The sequence below is a fragment of the Alligator sinensis genome, unplaced genomic scaffold (genome assembly GCF_000455745.1).
Source record: "Alligator sinensis unplaced genomic scaffold, ASM45574v1 scaffold254_1, whole genome shotgun sequence".
In the NCBI taxonomy this organism is placed as follows: Eukaryota; Metazoa; Chordata; order Crocodylia; family Alligatoridae; genus Alligator; species Alligator sinensis.
This window is the reverse complement of record NW_005841953.1, coordinates 2,003,870-2,009,739: the sequence shown is the minus strand read 5'-3', so window position 1 is coordinate 2,009,739 and position 5,870 is coordinate 2,003,870. Positions and strand designations below refer to the sequence as shown.

The 5,870-nt window shown below is 38.2% G+C and overlaps 1 protein-coding gene across 1 annotated transcript in view; it reads left to right on the top strand.

Annotated features, from left to right (window-relative positions):
• The window catches only part of SUGCT (succinyl-CoA:glutarate-CoA transferase), a 542,264-nt gene that overhangs the window by 256,892 nt on the left and 279,502 nt on the right, over positions 1 to 5,870 (top strand). The window lies entirely within an intron of this gene.

Here is a 5,870-nt window from a genome sequence, read left to right as displayed (position 1 = left end):
TTTCCCTGGCCCCTCCCCATGCATCCAGATCAGGACTGGATCAAGCTGCTTCCCCCTCCTCCCCCCAATGCCTCCTTGTTGAAGCTGTTCTGCCATGCCCCATCCCCAGGCAAACGAATCGTGGTCAGGCTGTGCATTCTCTCACAGTGGGATTGGGCCCATTGCCTGGATCTGGTCTGTGGAGGGACCTAGCACCACCCATTCAGTCAGTGGGGCAAAAAGGTTGGGCACTACTGCCCCACCCACACTGTACTTCTCCCCCTACTTACTCCCTTCTTGAGTCTACTGACTCATTCCAGAGTCAGAAGGCCACCCAGAAGGCTGTTCCAGACTCATCCCCAGCAACTACTCTTTTGCCTTCAGTATCCAGTGGGTCTGAGAGTGCATCCGGAGCAGCCTCCTGGGTAAACTTCTGGCTCTTGAATGTGTCAGTGATTTGGGTGGGCAGGGCATGCTGAGCCCCATCCTCCTAAACTTCCACCACTGGAGCAGGACAGATAAGCCCTGAGAGCACTTCAGCTTTTGCTTTTAGTATTACAGGAAGTTAACTCTTTGTAAGAGGCACTATTCACTTGGTTAAAATATGTTCCCTTTCCTGTGTGCATAAGGCTTGGCATTGCAGTAATTTTCCCACTGTGCCTGTTGGATTGATTCTCTAACACAAACTCAGTCACTTTGTGTCTAAGTGCATAATAGTCTGTTTTATAGCACAGTTAATCTTATTCAAATTATTTTCTTATCATGGAATAAAATGCCCTGTTCAACAAAAACTACAAATCTACTTGCATGTATGTGCATGTGCACATATAGTCAAAACCCCCATAATCAATATTTAATAAAGAAATGAGAATGTTCAAGGAATCCACGCATACCACAAGAATTGGGAAAATATGAGCAACTGGTAATATAGATTAGTCTGTTCTGCATTTGTCTGCTGTTCATCAATGCATGCCAAGACTGTGAATGTGATTAAAGTCTTAGCAGAAGAATAAAAGGGCGGCACATGGACATGTGATAAAGGAATACATTTATTGTGCAACAGGAGTCCACATTTTTCAGGCTACCACTGCATCAGAGTTGCAAAGTTTTGGGGTTTTTTTTGTAGATTAATGCACTGTTACTCCTTGAAATGAGGTAGCAGCATGCACCATGCTGACTTTGCCTGTAGAGGATAACCAGGCCAACTTTCTCACTTCATAACTTTCACAGGGATTAGGCGTGCATTTTAAACAGTACACTGCAGGAGGCTTTATTTTCCTGAGGGTGGCTGGTGGTTATAGGCAGGGGGATGATGAAAAAGTGAACATTTCAATTTGTCCAGAGATTTTGCCCCTCTCTGGACACTATTAAATCATCACCACTAGGGATGACCTATGCTAGTGATGTGTAATGATGCCTTTGCCTTTGGAATGAGCCAGATGGTACTAAATGGCAGGTTTTCAAAAGAGTTTCTCGAGAAGGATATGTTTATTTTCCACTTCCCTCACAAAACTCGTAAGAAAAATATCCCTTTCACACCCTCCTCTAAACTAAATGCTACACTATCATTTTGCTCTTATTTCTTTTTCAGAATAAAATGTAAGTATTTCTAGTGAGGTGTAGCTTTCCAGTTGTGTTCCCTATTGATGTCACCTTCCTTTTGCTAATAAGTATGAGAAACTACTTGTGTTCAGGTAAAGAAACAAATAGGTTCTCCAGTGCCTTCCCTCTCCTCAAGGGAGACAAATCTGCCCTAAGCCTTTGATGAAATTTTAGCATGACATCTCTGGGGTAGGTATACTTTCTCTACTGTTAACCTACCTGTGAAGTAAATCCAAGAGTAAGGGCCTTGTTTGATGTCTGTTTTGTTTGTTTTTTTGTTTGCATTTTAATATTTTTGTGGCAAAGGCTTTTGTGCACGAGTTCTCAATTGAAATCTCACACCTGAACCAGTTAACCCAAGACTGACTGGGCTTCAATAGTTTAGAACTAGTTCAAACAAAGATGTTTGGGTTTTCACCTACCCATTTGTTAGTGTTTACCTGTGCACATTAGATCATTCTCCACATGCATTAGCAGCAGCTACATGACCACATAAACCACTGTGACAAATGCACATGCACACACTCTCTCTTCCCCTTAGTCTTTTGTGTGCTTACTTGTAAATTCATTTCCTGAAGCTAGAGAAAGTACTGCAGTACTTTGGGAAGACAGGACATCCAGCAGCAGCTCAGGGTTTGGATTCACAAATCCCATTTACTGAAAGTAAGACGAGATACCTCCCAACACACCAGGTCATAACAACAGCCAAATGATCAGATATGTAAAGCCTCTCCCACTAATCTTTAGTGATAAACAGTACAATGTCTCTGTGATCATCTTGAAATAATAGACAAATGCTCTCCATAGTGTGACATTTTTTTCTCTGTTCATCTTCTCTCAGGCCTGATCTAGACTAGAAAAAAGGTGTATTTAGGAAAGATGGTAGCAAAATTACATTAACAAGCACATTTTTAATGCAACAATCTGGTAACATTTTTAAATTCTACTTGTTCTGCTTCATTGTAGAGGCCTCAAAACACCACTGAGGCATGGGCAGACTTTTTCTTTACCTCTAATCAGTATGTATTTGGAATTGACATCCTATGTAGGATATTCCCTCATTGTCTTGTACTCACAATGATTCTGTAAAATAGATATTCAGCAACATTACATCTCAAAGCAGTTTCATTGATTTTTCATTGCTGTTATTCCTCATGGTTTTTTTGGAATTTATAATATAAAGCAGTGGTCATTGTAAGTGTGGGTTCAAACCATTGGTGACTGAGGCTTCCGAGGTAGTGCATGCATATGAAAAACCGTCAGAGGATATGCCAGCACAGCTGTTAGCAGGGTTACAAATGCTTTACAGTACACAAGGCCTTTAGCAGCCAAAGACCAAGAGTAGGGGGTAAAGGTTAAAATAATACTGAAGAGCAATGGAAGAAAGTCTGAAGAGATGGGGAAGCCAAGTCTAAAACAGAGGACTGAAATGGAATAGAATTAAACCAAACAAAGGCAGTGGAATTTGGAGGCCAGAGGGTCATCCAAATTCTTTAATAAATTCAGATTAAAACAAAAACAGATTGCCTGACCCTGGAACATATTGTTAAGATCATTAATAGCTTCAATCATAAAGTAATGAGCTGACAAAAACATGAAGTTTTTGACTAAGTTGGAGAACAAGGTAATATAGATTTTCCATTAATGGCATTAAACATTGTCTACCTTTTTCCCAGCTGCTTACAACCTTTTATTCATTTTAACTTCACAAATGAATACTACAGGCTTCCTCACTGTTACGTCTATCAGTGTGTGTTTGTGTGTATGTGTGCACGCGCACATGTGTGATGGAGTTAAAAAGGTTGAAAAGGAAGAATTTCTTCTGTTAGGATCACTGATACTGTCGATAGAAAAACATGTGCTCAGCCAAGATCTTTTAGGTTTACAATTTGCTTTTATTAACAAAAAATGAGAGCAAAGTACATTTGTAAAGGTCCTGTGAACTGTAATGATACAGTAAAGACTATTTGCATGGAATTTTTTTAAGTCAGACTTTTTCCAAGCTCTCTTTTTCTAAAATATGTTCTTTTAATCAGGCCAAGATCGTACAGTACATTAAAGGAATTCTTAAAAAGTTTTAAAAACTTACTAGATGACCTCAGTATGGTCCTGCTTAATGTACCCATGGGAACATGTGTATGAAATACAGTGTGGTTTGAGGTTTTCCAAACAAAATAAAGTTAAAAGAGAATACCATTTTTAATAGGAACTGTTCAAATTCCTCCAAAGATAAAACAAAACAAAACCAGGTATGCATTGTACTGTAGATTGCTATGAAAGAACAAAGATCTTTGGCTAGTAAGCAAATGGAATGCAAGTATTCTCTGGGTTTTTTCTTTCTTTCTTTCTTTTTCCACTCAGAGTAATTTCTTTTACAGATCCCATCCAATGGGCTGTTGTTTTTGAATGGCTGGCACAAATTAAAAAAAACACGAGACAATTTATGGACAATTTAATAATAAATTGTTAGTTAACATTTACTAGATTCCACCCAGGATGATTGATGCATTTTTACCATATTAAAGCAGCAAGCTGAAAATAAAAATGAAAGCCGTGAAAATGATATATTTTTTAAACTGAGCAGTTACAGTCATACCACACAAGTTGAGTACATCAGGTGTAAGACATCACCCTGATGCATCACTTCTGAGAAATATTGGGAGGGAAGTATCAGAGCTGAAATATTGCAGCTGGCCCTGATTTCAGCTCATGCCAAACACCTGCAAGCTCTAAAAGGATACCAAAACAAAACTCCACCCTATGGCAGAGGGCCATCCCTTAACAACCCGTCTCTAACTTTGCTCCAGTATAAAAATTAATTTAACATTTTTTACAGAAACCTTCTTCCTGTCCCAGAAGGCCATTACAGTTCCTCAGCCATCCTTCTGACTATCTCTCAGAAACAAACAAAGCTAAAACATTGAAATATTTGATAGCTGGAAATTATCTAGTGTTTTCATCTCATTATTTGTGGAAACCTGTGAAGTTGGTGGGTTTTATTAACCTCCAGACTGTCTCATATTCTTTAAGTCATTTCATTTGAATACATTCTGGCAATTTTTTCCTACATCTGGTAAAAGCTTCCACAATCAATTATGAATATAAAAAGCAATATGAAACTAAACTTGAAAAAAAATGTTTTATGCTTTTGGGGGTTCTGTTTAAATATAACAATGTATTTTAAGGACCACATTTTTGATTATTTTAATGCTGTTATTTGTTGAAATATAGTTTTGTGGTCTGCTGAGGGCTATCCAAAATCAGTGAAATTGTATTCTTGTCTGTAGCACTGCAGGGAATTCCATATATACAGAGGTTCCTGCAACTGAAAAACTGTTGATGAAGGCCTGAGGTAATACACTGTGTCTGGAAGTAATTCCTAGCAGACAAGAGATATAGAGAAATTAAATTTTGCAGGCATCTCTTAAGTACTTATTAAGAGTTGATTAGAAATTTTCTGATGGAATGGAAAAAGCCAGTTTGTTGAAAACAAGATTTTTTTTCTCCTGGTTTCTATGAAAATAAAATTAAAAAAAAAGTTTGATAAGTGGTAAATATTCTACTTTAACTTGTTTGGAGTATATCATTTTGACTTTCTGTTTGAAAACAATGTTTCATTTCGGTTTATTACTCTTAAATTCTATGTCGTACACTAAAGTAAAATTGGAATAAAGATGGATTTTATCAAATCTATGTATTTAAGTTTCCCTAAAGTGAAGCATCATTCAAGAATTTGGTTCATTGGAAATTCTAAAGTGTTTTATTGTTCTGTTCTGGGAGGAAGTATGCTTTGAAAACATGAAACCTATCCTTAAATGACAAATCCAGTTCCCATGTAACTTTTAAGTGTGTGTGTGTGTGTGTGTGTACATACGTACACACACACACACTCTTAAAAGTGTGTGTACATGCATACACACACATGCGCGTGCATGCGCACACACACACACACACACACACACATATTCTTAAAAGTTACATGGGAACTGGTGAGAGGAAGAGAGAGAGAGATTATATAAAATGTTATGAATATATTTACATAGTGATACAGGATTTATCTGTATCAGAGTGACCAGCAGATATCTGGGTTTTCCATTTGCTGCAGAAAAATCATGGATTTTTCCTATTAAAGGAGAAAAATGTGGGAATCCACAAGTTTCCCCTTGCAGGCTGGCAGAGTTCCAGCCTCCAAGGGGCTGCTTGAGGCTGAGGAGAGTGGGAGGAGGATGATCAGAGGTAGGGCTTAGGGTTAGGGTATGTGGCCAGAAATACAACCCCAGTAAGCATGG